Source organism: Pinus tabuliformis, chromosome 7 (assembly GCF_031772625.1).
Source record: "Pinus tabuliformis cultivar Carrire ecotype Pingquan chromosome 7, CPIR1, whole genome shotgun sequence".
In the NCBI taxonomy this organism is placed as follows: domain Eukaryota; kingdom Viridiplantae; phylum Streptophyta; class Pinopsida; order Pinales; family Pinaceae; genus Pinus; species Pinus tabuliformis.
Window position 1 is genome coordinate 380,383,267 of NC_142293.1, and position 25,823 is coordinate 380,409,089.

Below are 25,823 nucleotides of genomic sequence, written 5' to 3' on the forward strand. Positions count from 1 at the left end.
AGCTAAAAACCCCACTATCTGTATTATCATACAAGGTGGAAATACATCAGAATTATACAAAGCCTTAGCTCTCACAGCTAGCCAGCTCTCAGTACAATCCTCCTAGATGCTCACAATTAAACTTGTCTTCTCACAAGCCTTCTCCTCTGCCCTCCAAGCTCCTATTTCCTTGCGCAATTACCTCTGGGATGATCTCCTTCACCCAGTGTAACATTGCTCTCACACACTGCTCTAACACACTGTCAGAACTGCGCAATCCTCTAGGAACCTTTTTCCTTCTGCATGCATGAGTTTCCTTTATAGGAGAAACCATGCAACTGATAGTACACTGTCCTTGTCTTTAATCTCAACTAGGTCTTCCTCAGAATAGACATGCATGAGTTACTAATGAGAGAATCTTCAGTTATCTGGAGTACACTAGTTGAGTGCATGCATGCATCAACTGACTGATAACTCACAATTAATTCCTCAAACAGTTTGGAACTAATTTAATTGGACTTAACTCAGTAAACTGAGCTAAGTAATTAAAACTCAAATATACTCAATCTTATCTCCTTAATTAAGGGATAATCTCCTTAATTTAAGGGATAAGTCTTGCATGACTTCAGAAAGAATTTCACTTGAATTTCTCCAACTAATTAACTCAAGATGAATTAATTATTTATTTTACAAGCAACTAGTGAGACTAAATTCGATTTTAATTCAAGGACAAATTAAAATTGGAATATTCTTGATTCTATTTGTATCATTTCTTGTTGCTATTTTCAACACTCCCTCTCAATAAGAAAGGAATTCAACTCGATCCCGATCCTGAACCTTTGGAATGTTCTGCATGTAACACTTCTCTCTAGTGTTGTTGCTCCAACAATCTTCAGAAACAAAAAAAAAACATCCAACCTGAATCAGAATGATGCCTATGTCATCAAAGTCTTTGACTGCTATTTCCTCTGTCGACTGAAAACTCTGCGCTTATGCTGACTCAGCCTTTCTGCCGTTGTCAATCCTTCTCTACACTCTTCAGTATTTGATTGCTCTAGCCTCTGTCACTTTGATCTTTGACTGCATCAATCCCACTGATTCCTCCTGCTACTATGTACTTTGGGCTTCCGTAGCAAGGTACGATACATGAGATAAAACCTCTCAATGAACCCTGCCCAATTTCAGCCTTCTTGAGACTATCACTTCACATCGCCCCACCTCACACCTTGAGGTATGGCTACATGTGATCCCTATGCCCACTTGGCTCGAAATTCCCCCCTACTGGAGGTCTCTGCATGAGTGGATGCCTCCACTCGGTCTCCTCTTAGCATCTCCAATTGTGGCTCCTCCACAATTGTCTGAGACTTCTTCTAGGACTGCATGTTGTGAGGTAATTTACTCTCCCTCTCAACCGCCAAGTCTCTAACATTTGCCTTACTCCTCAAGGCTTTGCATGCATCTTGAACCTCAAGTGCATACAAGTTCTTAACTCGTGAACCAATCTATTTCACCTGTCCCGTGGTGATGTGTCTAAGGAAAACCTTTCCCTTACTGAAGACAACATCGTAGCCTTTGTCCTCCAACATCGCGACCGATACCAAGTTCTTCTTCAGTCTAGGAAAATACTTCACATCTGTCAAGGTGATAAGAGCTCCATGCTCCCTGTGAAAAGAAACCGTGCCCACTCCTGAAACACTAAACCTTTCGTCGTCATCCATCTCTATGCGCATCTTGAGGTCTTTCTCCTCCAAGGTACTGAATAAACTTTTATCGCTAGTCATGTGGAACGAGGCTCCACTGTCAAGATACCAACCACAACCCATCATCGATGACACCATGCATGCGATGAGGGTAAAGTCCATTTCGAACTGAGAGGCTAATGCCTCACCTTTCGATCCATCTGTGGATCCCTTCTTGGACTTCTTCGATGGGCAATTAGTTGCATAATGACCCATCTCATGACAATTAAAGCATCTCACTTTAGACTTGTCAACCTTCTTCTCTCCATGAGAAGAATTCGATTCAGAATGGGATACTTTTCCCTTCCCTTTCCTTGCCTTACTTGCTAAGGCCAGATTTTCTTCATCATCATCCTTGGATGAAGAACCATCTCGTGTGTTCCTCCTGATATCCTCTTGCATGAGATCCGACCACAGGCGTTCTCAATCCGACAGTTTCTCCCTTCCATTCACAGAGTCTTGGTATCTATTCCAGCTCTTTGGAAGGCCAAGGAGAGCGAGGCTCACCATATCATCATCAACAGTAGTTATTCCCACACTTCCAAGCTCATCTCTGCAAGTGGTGAGCTTGTTCAGATATGTGGAAATAGTATCACCGCTCTCCATCTTGATTCTTCGAAGCTTATACTTGAGCGCCAATTTCCTCTCGTCGCTACTGTTATGGTAGAGGTCCTTTAGTGTCTTCCACATTGTCTATGGAGTATCCTTCCCATGGAGACTCGAGACAATATGGTCTCGAACTCCCTCAAGGATGATCCATCTCACACTTGCCACACACTTCTTCCACTCAGCCAACTCTTGTGCATTAGTTGAACTTGGCTTTGGGATTTCTTGATCAATGAAATCCTTCAAGCCATTGTCTTCTAATACAGCCTCCATGCAATCTTTCCATGCTATGTAATTCGAGCTTCCTTCCACGACATACTCGAGTCTCAAGCCATAGAACGCCATTGGCCAGCCTTGAAGTATGATAAGACTTTGATTTGCACTTGCAACCCCAAACTTCAAACTTCGAATTCTCTTCTTCGTATACTGTTCACAACTCCGATAAACTCAGCTCCAATACCATGTAGAAATTCTGCAAATTCTCTACAAGTCTCGCTTTGAGACCTATGTAGAAAATCTGCCTGTAGATTAACCCGATAATGCAATACAATCAAAGAAAAATACTATAATCTACTTCTACTATCAACTTGCGGAAGCTTAAAGATCGAGCAAGATCGAGCTGAACACATATAACTAGAAGAAGAAGAATCAATGCACAATACACATGAAAATACTTTGGGGAAAGCCTCAGCTAAAAACCCCACTATCTGTATTATCATACAAGGTGGAAATACATCAGAATTATACAAAGCCTTAGCTCTCACAGCTAGACAGCTCTCAGTACAATCCTCCTGGATGCTCACAGGAAAACTTGGCTTCTCACAAGCCTTCTCCTCTGCCCTCCAATCTCCTATTTCCTTGCGCAGTTACCTCTGGGATGATCTCCTTCACCCAGTGTAACACTGCTCTCACACACTGCTCTAACACACTGTCAGAACTGCACAATCCTTAAGGAACCTTTTTCCTTCTGCATGCATGAGTTTCCTTTATAGGAGAAAACGTGCAACTGATAGTACAATATCCTTGTCTTTAATCTCAACTAGGTCTTTCTCAGAATAGACATGCACGAGTTACTGATGAGAGAATCTTCAGTTATCTAGAGTACACTAGTTGAGTGCATACATGCATCAACTGACTGATAACTCACAATTAGTTCCTCAAATAGTTTGGAACTAATTTAATTGGACTTAACTCAATAAACTGAACTAACTAATTACAACTCAAATATAACTCAATCTTATCTCCTTAGTTAAGGGATAATCTCCTTAATTTAAGGGATAACTCTTGCATGACTTCAGAAAGACTTATAACTTGAATTTCTCCAACTAATTAATTCAAGATGAATTAATTAATTATTTTACAAGCAGCTGGTGAGACTAAATTCGATTTTAATTCACAATTTTAATTTAAGGACAAATTAAAATTGGAATATTCTTGATTCTATTTTTATCATTTCTTGTTGCTATTTTCAACACTTTGCACCCATCACTTCTACAAACCTAGATAAAAAAAATCTATAAGTCTAAAAAGACTTTATAGTTCTTCAAAGATACAACTTCTTTAAGAGCACACACCATCTATAGTTTCTTGTTATACAACAACGTCCAAAATGCCTTGCTAAAATGGAACCAAGCTAGAATATTCAAACCCTAAAGTTTTGATACCATGTTAGAAACCATAGGTGCATTCCATAAGTAAACAAATAGGTTCAACATAGGAGTCAGTTGTGTTAATAAACACCATTATAACACTAATGCACAACATATATAATGTATATTCATCACATACATTTTTTACATTATATCACTCACTACATGAGCTCATCTATTATATGTGATTATCTAACAAACTATCCCCAAATTAGGGTGATTTGGTCAACTTTAATCACCCAATGGGGATCCCAAAATGGTTGTGCATGTCCACTTCTCGCGCTTAGTCATTGTTGGCAACAACTTGCATGCTAGTTACAACATGCTAGCCACTCTAGTGTGCTTCCTACAAGCATGCCAACTTGAACACAATGATCACATTAGGTGTTGATCACAATGTTTTTCTTATTTGGCTTAAGATGGGTTCACATACTCTGACAAGTGGAAATAATTTTTTATGAGAAGAGAACATGAGGTGTTGAAAAACCTTGTCTGGAGGTGGGTCGACTTTTTTATTGGAAAAATAGTGGGGTTCCAAATTCAGTATTTTCCATCATGTGAAACAAGCTCAATACAAAGAGAACTAGCCTATAAACAATGTTGAGTGCTAAGGTCACTTTCGTGCTAAACTCTTAAAACCTTCAACAACCACACTTAGCATCTTCAACACAATTTCATTAGTAAGCAATTTGTGCCACTTAGAGATAATCCAATGCACCATGTCAGCATTGAACCACACTCATTTGTAGGGCATGGTTTATCAACACTTTTCCTAAATACATTGAGTTTGTGTTGTAAAGTAGAGATCAACCTAATAAGTTATGTCCAACGTCAATTATTTTAGACCTTGGTGTGTAACACAACAATCTTCTTATTCACGTATAAACATTTTATCGTAGTTTACTTGTAAATCATCATCTTAACATCATATAATATCTTCCCTTCTCTCTTCTCCATCATGCCTTATTACCTGACCACCTTCTTTCACAAGGCATGCACAAATTTACCTCACAACTTAAAAGTTGCATTTTTTAGAACACTTTGTAACAACTATAGCAAATGTATAAATTTCAATCATATATCCTTTTCCTTATATGGATTTGTTTTCGATATTAATAATCACTCTTTAATTTTTTTCTTAAATCTTATTTAATATATATTTGCTTTTTAAAATTTCACTAGGCTCAACATGCTCAATCTCATCTTGTGTTATTTTACTTTGCAAATTTAACATAAATAAAAAATAAAAAGTTAAATTTATATCCCATACATCAACTTAAATATCAAAAATATTAATTTACATTGTATTAAAAATTCTAAATATCAAATTACATTGCACTAAAAAGTAGTCGTTTATCAATGATATAGTTTATTATTATTATTTTTTTTATTGAAGGAAATTATTTGTTTACTTGAGTTTGAGTTTGGAGTATACCTTAAAATTGATTTTTTTGGGCTAAGTAATTGCTTTTCTTTAAACATAAAGAAACATGTTAAGACCCGAGTCAAAACTCAACATTCTTTATTAAAATACTTTACCCTCCACTGATTCATCATGATAAAAAAGAAAAATTGCTCTCTCTATTTCCTTTCTTTTTGGTGTAAGATCTAAAAGTGCTTAGGAGAGTGAAAACATGCTTCCTAAGGAGTACTATTAAAAAATTCCAAGTGACATAATTTTTCTTAAATAATAATGATAAGTAAACTTACATTCACAAATAAAAATCAGTGATAATTATCCCGCTAATAATTTAACAAACAAATTATATTAAATCTTTTAATATTTAAAAAATCATATACTTCATCCTATAAATTTTACTTTATTCGTAACCCCTTCCATATCCTCTCCACAACACCAAAATGTTAATTACTTTATTAACAAACCCCTTCCATATCCTCTCCGCAACATCAAGATGTTAATAAGTCATACCATTACACTTTGAATTATTTCAAATCCAACACTATATAACTGATCCCACTCTAACATTTACTAAGTTATCCCATTAAATATGAATTATTTCAAATCCAATACTGTATAACTGATCTCGCTCTTACTACTGCATAACAAGGTGGTGATTACTGATCACCATTGAGTTGGGAGGTTTTCCATGACATCAATCTCACGGGTTTTGGAGTTGAAAGTCTTTGAAAATGTCCTAGAAAGAACAAAAGCACAATAACTTTTTGAAGGCACGTCTCTAACGGGCCGGAGTTATCTCTCTTAAGACACACATATCGGATGGCGTGCACAACATTAACGAGTTTGCTGGATAATGCTAGCCGTACAAAATTCACCACGCACAAGCTCAATCATTCTCCTCCTCTTATCTTCTTTCATCTTCCTGACAATCCCTTAAGCTGAATTGGATTAAATTCGACATCCCAATCAAGTTTACTCACACCCATGTTGCGAAGATCCTCATCTTCATCTGCTGAGATGGCAGACAACCATTGGCAAATGAAGGACGAACTGTGGAGCCAAATACAACATCACCACCATCAGCAAGAGCAGTGATCGTGGAAAGAAGTGTGTTGGCCTCCATACGAGTAAATCTGCACTGGGCAACACGAGGATTAGAATAATTTGACCACGAACCATTAGGATTCTTATATTCTGTGGACAAGATTTTATACAGATTTGGATTGCTTGTGAGGATTACATTTGAGTATTGGGTTTGTGCTACTATGGAGGTGCTGAATATTTCAGCTGCTGCTGCACCACTGTCTGCTATACTCCAGGCTGCAACCACAACAGAGACAAAAAATGCACACAAAATCAAAGCTTCGACCAAGAGAACATCACCCAGTTCACCATCTGCGTCAAACCATACAGAGAATGCACTCAGAAGAATTGGGTCACAGCTGAAAAACTCACCCATCAATGCATACCCCACCATAATATTGTCCGCTCTTTATAATCCAGCACGAACAGCAAGTGCTCTTACATATGAAGAAGCCCTCCAGCAGGGTGTCAGTTCTAGCCCCACCGAGGCACCTGCAATCTTGGCCTGAATGGCATCACAGATGCAGTGTTGAGCTTCGCCACTGAGAACTCCGTGGCTATAATTGCAGGGGTTGTGCTTGTTGGGCTCCCTCTGGTTCTGACAAGAATTTTGTCCAATCCTAAAACATGGGGTATAATGTCTGCAGAGGATGCTTACTCTAAGTTGGGAGATGACCCAGAAGCCCAATTGGTAGATATCAGGATGTTGCAGGACATTAGGGGAGTTGGCTCTCCGGACATTAGGAGCTTGAAGAAAAGGGTGACTCAAATTGTCTATGAAGACGATGAATCATTTTTGCAGAGGGTCTCAGCCAAATTCAAGGATCCTGATAACACAACCTTGTACATATTAGACAAGTAAGCAATCTTCTTTTGAAATTAATTAAAATTGGTCAACGACTTGTCATCTCTGGCCTTTCATTTTTTCAACCCCTGAAAACCAAACACATTATAGAAGTTTCATCTTCTCCTAAAACATCCTCGTTATCAAATACCAAGTTGTTTGTATCCTCCATTGATTTTGATTTTGTTCTGGCAAACTGCTGAGCTAAAATATAACTCCATACTTATTTGGCACTCACATTCTGACCATGGCTGGGAGGTCCACCCTAATTTTCGAACATATGGTTTGTCTTATGATTTTGGTCACAATGATCCTAAGGCTTGTGACACTCTTAAAAGATCCAACACAATCGCTCAAAGGGAGGGGTGAACAGTAACATAACTCTGCCTCCATTGTGACAGAGGACATGCCCCACCAATCCATACAGGTTCCCCATGGGTGGCAGTCAAAACCAGGCCAGCTTCCATTATAATTCCATGTTTTAAACCCTCCCGATTTACTCCGTTATAATGTCCCGTCCAGGGAAATATTATTAAGCCTAGTTATATGAACACATTTTATTCTTAATATTGCTTATTATTTTTCCAAGTTATTAGTTGTGAAAACAATCTATTTGTTTTCACATTTTGTTCCGTTCCTAGTGTTCAAAGTGGCCTTTTGTTTATTCTGATGCCACTTGAAAATTGTTGTGAAAGATAGGTTTGATGGAAATTCTGCAAGAGTAGCCAAATTGGTTGCTGAGAATGGTTTCCAGTCAGCGTTTGCAATCAAAGATGGAGCTGAGGGCACCGAAGGCTGGCAGGTCAGTTGTGCTTCTGGTGAATCTGCCTTGCATTTTGAATTCAAATTGACTTAAGGCCACTTCCTAGAGGCGGCCAAATCGAGTTTAGATTTGAACTTCTAACAAAGAAATTTAGTATTTTTGTTGTTTGTAAATAAAATGGATGTTTCTAGAAGTTGCTCCAATGCTTCTTTGATGTTTGCTTACTGTCTTCTTTGCATTCCTTGCATCTGCCACTGCTTTTTGTGTTAGGTGCAAAGTTTTCCCTTTTAGTTGATTCTGTTGACTTGTATCTTAGCTGAAGCATGGACAACATTGTGCAGTTGTAGCATTATAATTTTCTACTTCCATTAGTGCCACTGTTTGTATGAAATTATAAATTTAGCTCTAATTACTTAACTAAATATTACTGATAAATCTAGATGAAACCAGATAAGATTGGCTATTGAAGCAACCTATAGTAAATAGAATGTTTCATATCTGATATGGGGATCTGCATTTTCAATATCTTAGTAAATCTTGCTTACCACGGTTTATCTGTAAAGATTTAGTCCATTCAACCTCAGCAATGACGTGAAATTTGCACCTAAATATGTATTTAATATCTTCTGGGAAATCTAATGTAGCTTCTGTTGATTAACCTGTGCAGAATACTGGACTGCCCTGGTTAATTCCAAAGAATGTGTTTACAGTCGATTTTGGAAATCTAAAAGAAGCATTGGACAGCGCATTGGAAGTGTGTAGCATCTCTTATTCCCTATTCACTTATTCCTTACCCTGCTTATGATGTTTGAATTGTTGATGGAGGAGCTTTCAAGTGATTGTGTGCTTGGATTGTTGATCATAAATATCACTTTGTGTAGGTACATCCTGAAAGAGAGTAGTTACCTTTAGTGTTAACCCTCGTGAATGCAATTAGAATTTAATTAGAATTTTCGTTTTTTATTTATCAGCGGGGAGCTACAAACCATTGGATTATCAGGCAAAGGCTATTTGAAATGCTTTCCATCACAAGTTATAAGTCTATAAATCTTAAATCATCCTTATTTTGAATTTTACAAATTTTGTTGCGGTGTTTTATGATGAGTTAAATGTCTGAAATAGAAAACTATTCATTTTCTATAGCTAATGAGTGCACTTATAAATCAACAGAATACATGTTTAAGTGATGCATATCTCTGCAGTTAATGTTAAACATGCAACCCAATAGTAACGTAACTTCTAGTAGCAATCCTCATTTCCTTGTATATGTGTACGGATGCTTGTAATTGTAAGATTACTGAACTAGAAGTCTGAACAACAGAGGATACATATTAATTGAGAGAGGACGCGGATTATTGAGGGTTTATTTTACTGTGAGTATATTTTGTTTACTCGTGTCAGCTTAACTAAAAACAAACTTTGAGATTCTCAAGAATTTGCTACATTCTTACTTCTTTTGCATAAATCTTCACAAGCTATATATCTTAATAACATTGTTATTTATTTTGTAATTTTCATTTTATGACTTATATTTATTGTGACCCGAAAATTGATTTATGCTGAAAGGTCCATGTCTCTATTCATGCCATTATTGGTTTCGACCTCTTTTCCTATGATGATTATTGCCAACCTTTGACCAAACTAATTCCTGCAATCCATCTTCAATGCACTTGGCACATGGAGCTGAACTTCTTGCAAAATGTCGTTAAGGGTACAGAGTAAGACCATTCATACCATTATCCATCTGGCAGCCTTTCATGCATCAACCACATGGAGTTAGCCCATTGAACAACTAGTTGCATGAAGAGTAGAAATAACCTATAAACAACCCAAACATACATGGACCGTTACTCTGAGCTAATGCAGGTCACTCAATGCAAATGCCAATGTGTCCTCAAGAAAACAAAATGCAATTCTTTATACCCCAACAAAGGACTGAACTAATACATGCCTCATTCAAACAAAATTTTATGTTAAACCTTGCTACCAAAGAAATACATTATCATCATCTTTGAGCCCCTACCACTCGGTTTTCCCATATCTCCAAACTCTGCATTGTGCCCTTCCAGCCATCCAACTTACACTCAGCTCAACCCTTGTTATTTAATCTTTTCACCCACACAGAAGTCATGGATGCACCCTGCAAACAACAAATGAATAAAGAAAGAGATATTGAAGGGTTTCAATCTTAGTTTTCAGCTTCATGGCCTGATACCTCATGTTCAATAAAGTTGTTTGCTCTAGCTTACCAGGTCAAGCCACTCATGATCCATTCTATCCAAAAGTCGAGTGACATGTTGCACTCAAACAACTACAGAACCATTATGATAGGACGTAGCTTGCTCAAGCTTTAGTATCTTGGGTTCTCCTATATCAGCTTGTGCAAAGTTCAAACAGAGATGGCTTCCATGCTAGGGTCAGGTTAGTTTTCACTGAGACTATCAAAGTTCAAACCTTGATTGCGTTCCTACACCTAGGAGTATAATTGATGAGGCAAAGGATTGTCATATAAGTGGTCTGTAACTATAACTAAAAGTAAAATCTCTTGTGAGTTTTTGTGAGTCTATATAGTTGGGAGTTAACCTTGCGAAATCCAAGCCTCAAGGTCATAGTCTTCAATACCACTCATAAAACACTAATAAGGAGACATCATATTTTCACCTTCAAAGTTGAGTTAGTGGAGACTATTAATTATATCCTATACGATTCATGTAGTAAAGATGCAATTGATGTTCAACAAAAGATCTTGGAGTTCACAGGGTTATAGCCCTTTATTTTCTCCTTTTTCAGTATGTGCTCATCGAGTATTGCCCTTTTGATACTCTCATTCAACCTACAGCCCTTATTGGTTCAGTAACATGGGATCCACTCATTCTAAAGTAGTCTGAAATTTGAATACTACTACATTCCAATTTCAAAGTCAAAGAACCTCTAAAGGATCAATTCTTCAAGGAATTGATGTGGAAATAATATATACTGGTAAATGATTGTAACTTTTAGAATAGATTGGGTTTAGGCTAGATTGGACTGCTTCTATGGACCTTAGGAGAATATGTCATTCTTAGGCAAACTTTGTCCCGTGGTTGTGTTCATGGATGTGATTGGTTTGGATCATACACTGATTGAGATGGTGATCTCTTTGGGTCCTGCAGACTTGCCTCCTTCTCCGTTGTTCTAGTTCAATGTTTCTCATTAGTGTAGAGAGTTTGAACTCTCTCCCCTAGTCTAGTGGGTGATCAATGGCGGATTCTTTGGTGGGATGATGTTGTTTTTGTATTCTTAAATTTAGGCTTGGTTGGGGGCAAATGATGGCCTGGAAGCTGAGAAAAGATTCGCGGGCGACTCATCTTCAGCTTGAGGAATTTTACATCTTTTTGGACAAGGATCTTCATATAATGTTTCTCTTCAAGAGGAGGCTACTAGGCTAGAGATGGCTATGTTTGAGTTGAGGATTACATTTCTAGGGGTGCTTGAGTTTGCTCTTGTCTTTAGTGGATAAAATAGGGGGATGAAGGGTCCAAATTCTGTTTTGAGTTCTTCATATTGGTTGGATGATGATGATGTATGGTGAGAGCTAGCTCTTGTGGTTGAGTGCCCTATGTCATATGGGTGTTTTGGCATTGTGATGATATATTGAGTATGTTTACACCCCTTTTGAAGAGAGTGCTATACTTTGGTATAGTTTTCCATGTGATCTTGCCCTATGAGGGGTTGGATGTTGATGATGTTTCATGGCTTTTGGCTTCACTAAATGAGTGCCCTAGAAATTTTGGGCTCATTTGACATTGGATTAGCATCTTGGTATCATTTTCTCATAATCTATTTGAGTGCTCCTCATGTGCACACACATGTCTAGGTGATTGTAGCCCTCTCAATGACTATATTTTGCATGGTTCATCTTGATGGAGGCTTGCTTTAGCGCCCTTACTTGTTTGGTGATTTTTGGCATGGTGATGATATGTTAAGCATGTTTACACCCCTTTTGAAGAGAGCAATATACTTTGGCATAGGTTTCCATGTGATCTTTCCTTATTAGGGGTTGGATGCAGATGATGTATCATGGCTTTTGGCCTAACTAAATGAGTGCCCTGACCCCTAGCACATTTGGACTTATTAGACATTGGATTATCATTTTGGTATCATTTGCTTATAATTTTAGTTGAGCGCTCCTCCTCTACACACATTTCTAAGTGATTCTAGCCCTCTCAATGACTATATTTTGCATGGTTCATCTTGATAGAGGCTTACTACTTGAGTGAACTTGCTTGGTAGGTGATTTATGGCACTTGGATGGAGTTGTGATGGGGTTTACTATTTCTTTTAGTGGAGTGCTCCCTGCATTGGCACATAGGCTGACGCATTTCACATATCATGGTATACTTTGATGGGGCCGTCCCCTTCCTTTATTAAAATTGTGGTTTGAATTGATGATATTGCACATAGATTGATGCTAGCACATAGTTTTTTGACCACATACATTATGGATCTAGCCATTTGTACTTGATTGGAAGGTCGTTACACTTTGGACGTTGACCTATTGAGTTGTTTCGAGGTGACGTCCTAGCTTTGAGGACTACTTTGACTTGTGATCACTATTTATGAGACTTCACTTCACCTCCTATTGGGTTGATTCATCATTTAATGTCTTTAGGCACATATTTTCATGTTTATTCATGGGACGCTTTGTTGATGTTTTGGGTAGCATCAAGAGTATTTTCATGTGTGAGGAAAGTGGGATAAGTGATGGGGCTTTGCACCCATAGACCCATGGTATTCTGATGACCCATGGTATTCTGATAACCCATGGTATTGCACCCTTTGGAAAAGTATAAGTACAAGGGTGAGTGATTCATTCTTATGGCTTGGCAAGAGAGCCGAGAGGGCCAAGATGTGAAAATTTCTAAATAGAAATCTTACTGTAGTGTTTAATATTATTTCTTCTACTTATTACCTCAGAAATAAGTTATCCACAGTATTCTTACAACAAATGTCGAAATATATTCTACTACAACCTTCACAATTAAAGCATTGCAGAAAGTAAATGGAAGGAAATATACTAGCACAAATACAACCACAATAACACAATTATTTTTGGACAATTGTCCTTGGAAAACCCAATGTGGGAAAACCGGTGCAGCAGATGAGGGTTTTATTATTCTTCAGCAAATTCTCTTGTACAAATTACAACCAACAAAATAGGAATGAGAAATTTTTCAGACACTTTTTGACCAAGTTCTACCCTAGGTGAAGCACTTCGTCTTCCCCGGAATCCTTCTGATCCTCTCTACATCAAACTACTCTCCTAGGCTTAGCGTCAAGCTGCCCATGCAAGCTCTGCGTCACGCTTCCTTCTCTGCGTCTTGCTGCCTTGCACTCTCTGAATATGATGGTGCCCTCTCTCTCTTTCTCACTTGCAACTCTCCCTCTGATTCGATTTTCTCTTGCCAAACTTCGATTACTGAGAAAATTGATCTTACTCGGGTAATTGAGTATCTGCCTCTGGTGTGTTCTCCAAGTGCCCATCAAGTCTCCTCTTATAATCCTCTAGTTGATCAATCAACGACCCAGATTAGATTCTAATCAATGGTTAGGATCATTTGACTTGATCTTTTCCTTCTTCCAGAAGTTCCATCCACAGTTTAGATTAATACCCATTAATTATTTTAATTTCCTAAGTTTAGACTTAGGGTCTCATTAAAAATAATTAATTATTTTAATAAAATTGTTTCCGGGTGGAATTTCCCAAAACGATTTGTGGGTATTGGAGAATGCATGTGTCTAAGCCTTTTTGTAAATTTTGAGGCATAGAGCACGTTCGATGCTACCCCAAATCAACACAAGAGTGCTATGTAGGGCCGAGAGGGCCAAAAGGGCTAAGAGGGTCGAGTAGGGACGGGAGGGTCGATCAGGGAATAGAGACTTGTAGGAGCACAAGACATTGAGAGAGAGATTCTCTCAAGTAAGCAAGATATCTGCATGAATAATATTGTAGGTTTGCTATGAGTGAGATACTCAGTTGTGCCCGTTTTAGAAAAGAGCACGAAGCTACAAAGGGGATCCAGATTAGCCAAATCGAGGACAAAGCTAGGGCTTGATCCGCTGTATCAGATTCAGGGTAATTGTTGTATATGTAATTTCCTTGAGGGCCTTTATCCCAATAAGGGAGCCTGAGTAGGTTCTGAGAAGAATTCATTGAAGAACTGTTGATTGGGCAGAACTTGTGTGTAATATGTTTATTGTGCATGATCCAATTATTGGTTTTCTAAGTTTCACTATGCATAATTTTTTTCTGGTTAGGCACATCAGTGTGTTTCTGTTAATTAGTTGGGTTAAAGTTAATTTGAGACTGTTACCAGATTTGGTGTGTGTGTGTGCACTGAGTCTAGTGCACAAAATATAACGTGGTATCAAAGCATGGTTTTTGAGAAAGGTAGTTGGATGTGAGATTTTCCTAGATGAAAACTCTGAGAGGGAGTTGTAGGAACTTTCGCAGGTAGCAGCAGTGTTTTGAAGACCCATGCCAAGAGAGTTGGCTAAGTATGGTAGACTGCTTGTATGGGCCATGAAGGCCAGGATTAGCAGGCCTAGTGAGACATGGAGCAGATCATTCATACGAGGAGTTGTGGATAGTTGCATCCTGGTGCATAGACAGAGAGAAATGGATGAGAGATTCATTTATCATATGTGCTAGGATCTTGACACGAGATCAACACAAGAGAATGAGAGATTCATGGTGATCTAAGTGTAAGGTCTTGTGAAGAGATTTGAGCTTGGAGGGGCCAGTAAGGGCCAAATTCGTTCTTGTGATAGAAGAAGGATCGAGAAGGCAGGATCAAGATGTTAGAGAGCTAAGATAGCCATTGGAGATCTAAGTGAGAAACTTGGAGTGAAGTTCAAGCAGAGACAGTGAGGGCCAAGAAGCCTTGTGATCTAGAGTCAGAGAGAGTGAGCAGGATCAGGAGGGAGCTAGTCTTTAGAGGAATTCAATAGGCTCAGAGGTAGTCAACAACTTAGAGGAAGATAACCTTCAAGTTTAGTAAATCATGGTATAAGATGGCCATGCACGATGCTCGGGAGTGGGAGGCTTCTACGAGCAAGGTGTCTTCGAAGAAGGGTCCTTGTCATATGTCGAGAATTGTTTTTGTGTCGTATGAAACAACTACGGTAGCAGATCAAGGATGGAAATGTGTTCTAGGTTCTAAGGCAAAGCCACTTCTAGGTGGTGTTGTGAGAATACATCCCTCATTGAGAGGGAGTGTTGATGTTTTGTTGAGAGGGATTGTTGATGTTTTGGGTAGCATCGAGGCTTTGCACTTATAGACCCATCGTATTTTGATAACCCATAGTATAGACCCATAGTATTCTAATGGCCCATGGTATTTTGATAGCCCATGGTATTGCACCCTTTGGAAAGTATTAAGTACAAGGGTTAGTTGTAAGGCTATAAATTCAGAATTTAACATGGTCCAACAAATTCATGTTCAGAAAAACTGTGAAGCCTTAAATTCGAAATTTAACAGAGTTTAACAATATTTCTATTCACAAATATGAAATTTTAATACAAAATTTATCCATTATTCTTCTATTGAGTACCAACTTGTCTGCTCTGCCGTGACTCCTGCTCCCGCTGGAAATCAGTTGAAATCAGTTGAAGATGTTTTTGAGTGTTGTTCCCGCTGCTGCAATTACCAAACTGCCATTTTCCTCCCAACCTATCTGGGGTCTACCTATACGGTCCTCGGATCCAGAAGACAGGTCTTCTGGCCCCGTACCCAAAACCCCAAGAACAATCAAGCTCAATGTCTATGATTCTGTTAGAACTTCCTCCTCTGTCTCTCTCCAACTCAAAACGAACTTCCCACGGTTTGAAACAAAAATGGTGTGTCTTTCTTCCGCCCTCCTTCGTTCCTTATATGTTTAAATCCATCGCCTTCCAACCACCTTGCTGTCGGCCTCCTCCTCCCTTCCACTGACTCATGCTTCCTTCTGCTGCCATCCTCATACATTCTGGATCTTTCCTTATTATTGCTTTATTTTAACATATGGATGAATTAATTAATTAATTTTAATTAAATTAAAATATCTTTTAAATAAGCTTTTGTTTAATTATATGATTATTTCAAACAATAATTTATGTACATTAATGACATGGTTATTAATAAGAATAATTTAGCATCAAAATGATAAGTATTAATACTATTTAATAACTAAAATAATAAAGAGATATTTACTATTTTTTTAGAGTGTCATGTCTAGGACAAGATCTACCTTCTTAATGGTTTAGGTATTCAATCTAGTATATTTTTCTTTAAATAATTAATTTGTTTATCCTTTATTTAGACATCATTCATAATCAATTAGTAAGTATACTAGTGCAATGCATGCATATGTAGCTATCATATGCATGCCTCGTACGTATGCTAATACTCTTATTCTATCCGAAATTCAGGATGGGTCATTACATGAGTGATTTATTCTTGCGACTTGGCAAGAGAGCCAAGAATGTCAAGCAAGGCTGAGAGGGCAAAGTAGAGCCGAGAGTGCTGAGCGGGGTCGAGAGGGCCTAACAAGGTTGAGAGGGTTGAGTAGGGCTGGAAGGGCCAAGCAGGGCTGGACGGGCCAAGCAGGGTTGAGTAGGGCTGAGAGAGCTGAGCAGGGCTGAGTAGGGCTGAGAGAGTTGAGCAGGGCACAAAGATGTGTAAGAGCATGAGACATTGACAGAGAGAGATTCTCTCAAGCAAGAGATCTGCATGAGTAATATTGTAGGTTTGCTGTGAGTGAGATACTCAATTGTACTGTGTCTGAGGAAAGAGCACAAAGTTGCAAAGGAGATCTATATCAACTAGATTGAGGACGAATCTAGTGTTTGATCCACTGGATCAGGTCTAGGGTCATTGTTGTATATGTAATTTCCTCGAGGGCAATTATCCCAGTAAGGATGCTCGAGTAGGTTCTAAGAATAATTTAATGACGAACTGTTGATTGGGTAGAACTTGTGTGTAATACGTTTATTATGCATGATCTAATTGCTGGTTTTATATGTGAAAATTCCAAAAACTGGAATCCTATTGCAGCAACTGGAAATTATTATCCTAATTGTTAATTTTATTTAACAATTTATTTGTTGTTTGTTACGACAAACACTGAATAAATCACACTGCAATCTACACAAATAAAACCGTGGAAGAATAAACGTTAGAAGAAATGCTATCACACACACACACATAAAAATAACACAATTATTTTTGGACAAAAAATCCCCGGTAAAACCCAACTTGGGAAAACTGGTGGAGCAGCTGAGGGTTTTATTATTAAGCAATAGCGAAATAATCTGAGTACAATCTGGATGTCGAATACTGGTAATTCTGCAGAGAAAATACTAGCAAAAATCTAGTGAGGAATGAAATTCGAGCTCTGATTGCAACTCCAAGTGAGCCGTCCAAACTGGCTCTACGCGGGCTCTGCGTCACCCTAGCACAGTCCCTTCTGCGCTTAGTCTGAATCAGCCTCTCCTCAAGCCGTCTAGTCTGCTGATGTTTGGAAAATGTTTCTCGTGGCCCCTGGAACCTCTGTCCAACCTCTAGCATTTAAATTCAACTTTCCCTAGAAGAATCGAAATTGCCTTTAGAGGCTACTGTGCTGCCCTGTGTCAGCCTCATTGTGGTTCTTCTGCCTTTCTGCAAATGCACTCACCAGATCTGGAAATCTTCCTCCGGCTTCACTGTCTCTGCCCCTCTCTCACTGCTTTGATCTTTGACTCTCTCTCCGGCCACTGACTACTGCTACTCTGGAAATCGATTTGCCAAGAAATTGAACCTTACAAGTGTCTCCTCCATCACCACATCGATCTTCTCTTATAATCCTCTGTTGGAGCACGAACGACCAAGATTAAAACACAATCAATGGCTGGGATCATCTCTGGATCGATCCATGTGAGTTTTTAGATGATTCTCGCCTTGAATTAATTAATACTGATTAATTAACCATATTCCCTAAGTTTAGACTTAGGAAGTATTCAAAAACTGGTTAATAATCTAATTAATTCATTTCTAGGCATAATTTCTAGAAACGATATATGGGTTTTGGAGATCTCATGAATTCTATCATCTCCACAAAATTTCAAGGCTAGAACACATCCGATGCTATAAAAACTTAAAAGTAACACTCCCTCTTAGCGAGGAACGCGTTATAGTGCTACCGCACCCCCTGTTTTTGCATCATCTCATGTCACGCTGCTGATGTTTGGGAAAACTGCCCACCAACCACTGCGCAACTCTGATAAATGTTGCATCTATGCTGTTGTTGACCCTGTTGAACTATTGCCAACACTGCGTCTGCACTGCAACTCCCTCTCATCTGTTGCTGCTGCAACTGCAACATCTACAACTGCAACATCTACAACTGAAAAGCATCCAAAATATTGAATCAACTATGATCAGTATAATGCATTTGTCACCTGAATTTTTGAATGCTGCTAGTATCTGCACTGTCATTGAAGAATCTACGTTGCTGCTGACTTTGCACTGTGCCAACTGCACTGTTGCCAAATTTGCACTGCACTCCCCAAAATTGATTGCTACTAGTCTCTGCAACTGTCACTCAGGTATCTGACTGTATCAACTGTCACTGATCCATCCTGCTATTGAATACTGTGGCCCCCCATAGCAAGGCATTGATCCATGAGGTGGACTTCTCAAGGATCCTGCCCATCTGTAGCACTCTAGGGCTACAACACTAAGTCACCCCACCTCACTCTTGGAGGTATATCCGCAAACATGGCGAAGTCTTCCTCCAACCTAGAGGACAGCCTATCAGTCTTTGTCGAAGCTGCCTGCTGGTCCTGCTTCTCCTCCTTGTCCTTCTTCCTTAGAGGACACTGGGTACTGTAGTGACTGAGCTCACCACACCTAAAGCACTTGACCTTTGACAGGTCCTTCTTCTTCTTCCTCTGCTCCCCTTGTCCCTGACTGGGACCCTTAGATGCGAGGGCCACATTCTCCTCCTCCTTCACCTGCTTCTGTCTACTGCTCTTGCCACTGATGGAGCTCTTACCTTAATTCCTCCTGCTGCAAGTCAGCCCACATCATGTCCCAATCTGGTAGCTTGTCTCTGCCCAAGATGCTTTGGACAAAAACTTGCCAATCCTCGGAGACATTGTTGAGTGCCAATCTCACAAGCTCTGTGGGTTGAGGCGCTGCCCCAACAACTGACACCTGGTCCCGGACCTCCTGAATCTTGGTGAGGAAGGGGTCTATGCCTTCCCCTTTTTGCATACGAATGAGTCTCAACTTCTCCTCTAGTTACATCTTCCACTGCTCGGAAGTTACCTGATACAATGGGCTAAAGCATCCCACATCTGCTTGGTAGTGTCTTTGCTAGCTATATGTGAAACAACATGATCCCGGACTCCATATACAATCAGCCGTTTCGCCCGTGTCATCTCCTTCTTGTACCTTTTTTGCTGCTCTGAATCCTGGGGAACTGCTGCCACTGCATCAATATAGGCTTTCAGGCCATATTCATTTAGAAGGAAGGACATCCTTGCCTTCTAGATGACGTAGTTGGAAGCTCCATCCAACTTGTCCTGATCATGAAGCCCAATAGTGGCCATCTCAATGAACTGTCGAAAACATCCTCTTACCTTCTGCTCAACTGCTGCTCTGCTATTCGCAGTGCCTTTTGGAGTGAGAAGTCCTACCCACAATGACTGATGATTTGCAAGGAAAAATCGAACTTCTTGAGACTAGAAGTTCCCTGAGGTAAATTTTCCCTCTGTGTGTGCTCTTCTTCCTTCCACTCGACGCTGGCATTGCTCTAGCGAACTGCTGCAAAACTTCTGCGTCGAGCTAGAGTTATGCTCAACGAAAAAATCTGAGCTGCTCCCTCTGCGTCTGTAATCACTCGATCTGGAAAGATCGATTTTTTCTGCCCCACTCAGAAAAATCGAACCTCCATAAGTAACTCGGCCTTCTGGTAGAATGACTGCACTGCCCTTGGGAATTTCAGCTTGTGCCCACAATGAACAGCGAAATTCCTTCTCTCTTCGCCTTTGAGCTCTCCGGTTGATCAATTGTGCTCTGATACCATGTGAAAATTCCAAAATCCGGAATCCTATTGCAACAACTGGAAATTATTCTCCTAATTGTTAGTTTTATTTAACAATTTATTTGTTATTTGCTATGGCAAATACTGAATAAATCACACTGTAATATACACAAATAGAACTGCGGAAAAATAAACGCTAGAAGAAATGCTAGTACACACACACATAAAAATAACACAATTATTTTTGGACAAAGGGTCCTCGAAAAAACCCAACTTGGGAAAACCGGTGCAGTAGCTGAGGGTTTTATTATTAAGCAGCAGTGAAATAATATGAGTACAATCTGGATGCTGAATATTGGCAATCTTGCAGAGAAAATACTAGCAAAAATCTAGTGAGGAATTTTCCTCACCCCACAGGCAAATCCGGGCTTTGACTGCAGCTCTAAGTGAGTCATCCAAATTGCCTCTGCGCTGGCTCTGCATCACCCTAGCGCAGTCCCTTCTGCGCTTAGTCTGAATCAACCTCTCCTCAACCCGTCTAGTCTGCTGCTGTCTGGGAAAATGTTTCTACTGGCCCTCAGAACCTCTGTCCAGCCTTTGGCACTAAAACTCGACATTCCCCAGCAGAATTGAAATTCCCTCTAGAGGCTACTACGCTACCCTATGTTAGTCTCATTGTGGCTCTTCTGCCTCTCTACAAATGCACTCACCGGATCTGGAAATCTTCCTTCGACTTCATTGTCTCTGCCCCTCTCACTGCTTCGATCTCTGACTCTCTCTTCGAAAACTGACCGCTGCTACTCTCAAAATCAATCTGCAAGAAATCGAACCTCACAAGTGTCTCCTTAATCACCACATCGAACTCCTCTTATAATCCTCTGTTGGAGCACCAATGGCCAAGATTAAAATATAATCGATGGCTAGGATCATCTCTGGATCGATCTATGTGAGTTTTTAGATGATTCTCGCCTTGACTTAATTAATACTGATTAATTAACCATATTCCCTAAGTTTAGCCTTAGGAAATATTTAAAAACTGGTTAATAATCTAATTAAGTCACTGCTAGGTGGAATTTCTAGAAACGATTTTTGGGTTTTGGAGATCTCATGTATTCTAGCCTCTCCACAAAATTTCAAGGCTAGGACACATTCGATGCTACAAAAACTAACATTATAAGTTTCGTAGTGCATAATTTGTTTATGGTTAAGCACTGTTACCCACCACCAGTGGGTGACCCCTATAGGAGAAATTCTCTCCTAGATTTCTCTTCAGCCTACAACCAACAACCCCTTGCAACCACCTGATAGCTCATTGTGCTACTATTCTCCACCGCCTAAGCTAGTCATTATGTGCCCTTGCTCGTTTGTCATGATCATATGTTTGAAGGTGGGCCTTCCATCCCCAAAGGTATGACTTTTCATTATGCAATTGGGTGTTTATGCTTGCTTTCTTGGGCACATTTGGGCATGGATTAGTGGGGGGATTCGGCAGAAAGAATGGGCCTTGACTTGTACTCTTGTTCCCTTACGTCATCTTGGGGGTTAATCTTGGATCCTAGTCCTGTGGGATCTCCTTTATGAGCTATTAACTTTTTAGGAAGGGCACTACGTGGGAAACCCTAATTTTGGTTGCAATGGTCCTGCCTCCCGACACCACATATTTCACTTCGCTCCACTCATTACAAGCCCTTTTTCACATTTTCCCATCTGGGTCCATGTTTGTTCGTTGGGTCCATAAGGTGTTAGCCTCCCCTTCCCCTTGCCCACACCTTGGGTCGGGCCTAAAATGATGCCCCAGAGGTTGATGCAACTAAAAAGAAAGATAAAAGCATAATATGGCCACATACAACAGGAAATGTACCACAAAATGCAAAATATGGCCGGGAGAAAATAATTTAGCACGTGGGAAAAAGTAAAACATGAGCTCTACCCTCTATCATTATGGCCATCACCCTGGTTCCTAGGGCCCATGTGAGTGCCCCCTGCATCATTAAGGTTGATTGTCCCAACCCCTGGTGGGCGATGAACTGCCCCACCTTAAGGGGTTATTCACTGCTACATCTTACACATCATGTTCTCATCCCCTTGAGCCCCAAGTAGTAAAAGCAAGAAAAATCAATAAAAGGAAAAAGGCATATGAAGAAGGGTGGAAAAACAAAGGTCGGGGTAACTCATGTGCCACGATTTCTACCTCCTTCATTCATATGCCCAATGTGTAGGCTTCCTTCATCATAGCTTGATCCGTAAACCGTCGTGGATATTCCACTGGACAATTCGTCACAATAGATTTGACAATATTATATTAAAAATCCAAAATTCTACACTATTATAGTTTTATTTAATTTCTAGATTTTACTGTAATTAGTGCATGCATGCTAATGGAAACTATGCAGAAAAGTAGAGAACGAGAAAATAAGGTCTCACACACACACACAAGACACAAAATATGCTTTAGGAAACCCTTTCGGGAGAAAACCCAGTCGGAAGGTGAGGTTGCTTCACTCTCTTTCTTTGTCTAGAAAATCACGTTGCAGGTACAAAGAAGTAATGCCTGTGGCTCGTGGGCTGCTACAGTCCACAGATCCTCTATGTGTGCTCTACCTTCTATCTCTCTTGGCTATCTTTGCTCAACTATGGAACAAAATGATCTCGAAAGAATGGAATGCCTCGTCCTCCAAGTGGCTCGGTTATAACACAACCCGATAGCCTACTAGTGGTCAAGTTTGAATAGATCAACTCTTAACTAGAGTTCCAAAATAGACTCTTCTAGAGTATTTTATATCACAAACACAGGGCTAGCCCCTTTTCCATGAATAATGGGGGCTGACGTGACATGCTCTTAAATTATAGGTGTGACAACAAAAAGGTCAACTTCTGAGTAGCATAAATTTTGCATATTGACTTCGATTGACGTGTTTCTTGCGTTGTTGGAAAGATTTGTGTGTAGAATAGCATGAAAATGTGTCACACTAACGCGACAATTTTACCCCCAAAAAATGTCATTTGATGCCTCAAAAATCTCCTGAAAGGTTTCATACCCCGTTTTTCAAAACTGGGTCCCGCTGGTAAAAATGGTCCTGTGAGCTAATTCCTCCAGTTTTTCCCCTCTGAATGCATCGAGATGGATGAAAAAAAATATAATGATCCAATTCAGATCATCGCTGCCCTTGTACCTTGGCATGTGGCTTGGAGCCTTCCCTCTTGCCCCCACTCTGTTTCGTCATTATTCACATGACACCTGCCATTTAATGGATGTACCATGGACCTGTCTCTCCTGTAGAGGTTGAAACCACCTAATAGGGTCCTTCACTAACCTTTCTCGTCGAGCAAGGTAACACCTATACATGTTTAAATCCCACTTGGAAGGGCATGCCACTATGAAGTGTCCACTTCTACCCTTGATTAGCGAGCTTATCTACTCAATTGCACTAATGATTAATTGTACTAGAAGGTGAGGAGACACATTGGATCTTATATAGGATTGCAGGTGGGTCTTCATCTTGGACTTGGCCTCCCTATACGGGATCCAAGCCCTCGAGAGAGTCATAATGGCACTTGTAGGGTGAGCGTTGAGATCCATGAGCCACCAGTCTTGCAGAGCATTGATAGCCAAGCCATGGGCTTCTTCAACACCACCACATTGCTTGCTCGTGCCCCAGTTATACAGAGATGATGATGCACTTGGACCACGTTGCCCAGTTGGCTACACACATTGCACCCGACACTTGGGAGTTGATCCAGGGCCCAAAGGAGGTTTTGTCTCTTCCAGGGAGACATGGGAGGGCATGTATCATTTTCTAGCCCTCATTGATGGAGCATCAACTTGATCCTGAGCCACTTTTAGACCCATGAGACTATTAGTTTTTGTAGCATCGGAGGTGTTCTAGTCTCGAAACGTTGTGGAGAGGCTAAAACACAGGAGTTCTCCGTAACCCAGAAATCGTTTATGAAAATTCCACCTAGAAGTGTCTCAATTAGATTATTAGCCTATTTTTTAAATATTTCCTAAGTCTAAACTTAGGAAATCTGGTTAATTAATCAGAATTAATTGAGATAAGGTGTGAATCATTTAGAAACCCACACGGATCGACTCCAATATGATCTTATCCATTGATTGAGATTTAATCTTGGCCTTTGGTGTCCCAACAAAAGATTATAAGAAGTCGATGGGTTGATGGAGAACACACATACTTGAGGTCGATTTCCTTGGAGAGTTTAATTTTTTAGAGAGCAACAACAATTGTCGGAAGAGTTCGAGCCAAAGAAGGAAGCAAAGATAGAGAGGGGCAGGGACAGTGAAGCCGGAGGAAGGTTTTCCAGTTCTGGTGAGTACTTTGTAGAGAGGCTGAGATTTTCTCCAAGAGGTTGCATAGAGGTAGCACAAAGCCTCAAAGGGAGTTCGATTTTTCTAAGGAGAAGACGTCTTTAGCTCTAGAGGCTAGGAAGGGGTTCCAGAGCGCTGGAGAAGCGTTTTCCTAGTCAGTAGTAGGTACGATGGCTAGATTGGCAGTTGATTAAGGAAACATGTGTGACAGGTAGCTCCAGTGTGACGCAGCACTTGCGCAGACCCTGTTGGATGACTAGCTTTTTAGTGGCAATCAAGTGCCGAGATTGCTCAGAGTGAGGGTAATTTCCATCAATAATTTTTTGCTAGTATTTTCTCTGCAAGATTGCCAGTATTTGACATCTAGATTGTACTCAAATTATTTCACCGCCGCATAATAATAAAAACCCTCAGCTGGTGCACTGAGTTTCCCAAGTTGGGTTTTTCGGGGGACATTTGTCCAAAAATAATTGTGTCAATTTTTATGTGTGCTAGAATATTTCTTAGTTTCGAGCGTTATTATTTTCCGTAGCTTTATTTGTGAAGGTTGCAGTGTGACTTATTCGATATATGCCGTAGCAAATAAATTGTTAAATAATTAACAATTAGAAGAAATAATTCCAGTTGTTGTAATATGTTAAAATTGGCACCTAGGGCCAAACTCCATGTGGGTCATCTTATTTATGGCAGCTAATATTTTTCTTGGATCCCTCTCATCGAGAGGTGTAGGATTGATCTAAAGATCATCCGATTCCGATAAGTATTCATGGAGATATGAATTTATTTGTGTTATGGGACAATTCGTCAAGGCCGGCCAACAACCAAATAACCCCCACGTATGCTCAACGTTTTAGTATAAAAGGAGGTGACTTGATAGTCATTTGAACACACACTTCACTCTTGATTTCTCTCCATTTGTTTTGGGTTTTAGTGGAAGAGAAGTCTAAGAGGAGGAAGCCCTAGATGCAGGAGGAAAGGAGCCTAAGCATGAAGTCTAAACGTAGTCCTAGATGATGCCCTAGCAACTCTGCACACCTAGGTCTAGGACGCTGTCATATTGTGAAGAAAACAACCCTAATCCAAATCGTTGGAGGCAAGGGAAGCTCTGTCTTAGCCACAGCAAAGGAGAACTGAACAACGTGGTAATAAAGGTCTGTTTCATGGGTCTTTTGGAGGGTTGAGTTTGCTGTAAGGGAGGCCGAGGTAGCTCCCTAGAGAGACGAGACAAGACAGCCTGTGTGGAGGTGTTCTTGGGTGCAAAACTCTTGGTGAAGGGCAATGTAGGCTGCTGTGGGTAGGCCGCAAGCCCTACGAACTATTTGGAGGGCAACGTAGAGTGTATTGAGGGTTGTCTATGCCCAGAACAATAGT

General features: G+C 40.0%; 1 pseudogene across 1 annotated transcript in view; it reads left to right on the forward strand.

Annotated features, from left to right (window-relative positions):
• Positions 1-6,299: 6,299 nt before the first annotated feature.
• LOC149247575 (rhodanese-like domain-containing protein 4, chloroplastic) overlaps positions 6,300-25,823 on the forward strand; it is a 155,130-nt pseudogene continuing 135,606 nt past the window's right edge. Inside the window, exons 1-3 of the transcript XR_016266631.1 lie at positions 6,300-7,334; positions 8,020-8,122; positions 8,751-8,837. The product of XR_016266631.1 is annotated as a rhodanese-like domain-containing protein 4, chloroplastic (transcript). The remainder of the gene's footprint in view (positions 7,335-8,019; positions 8,123-8,750; positions 8,838-25,823) is intronic.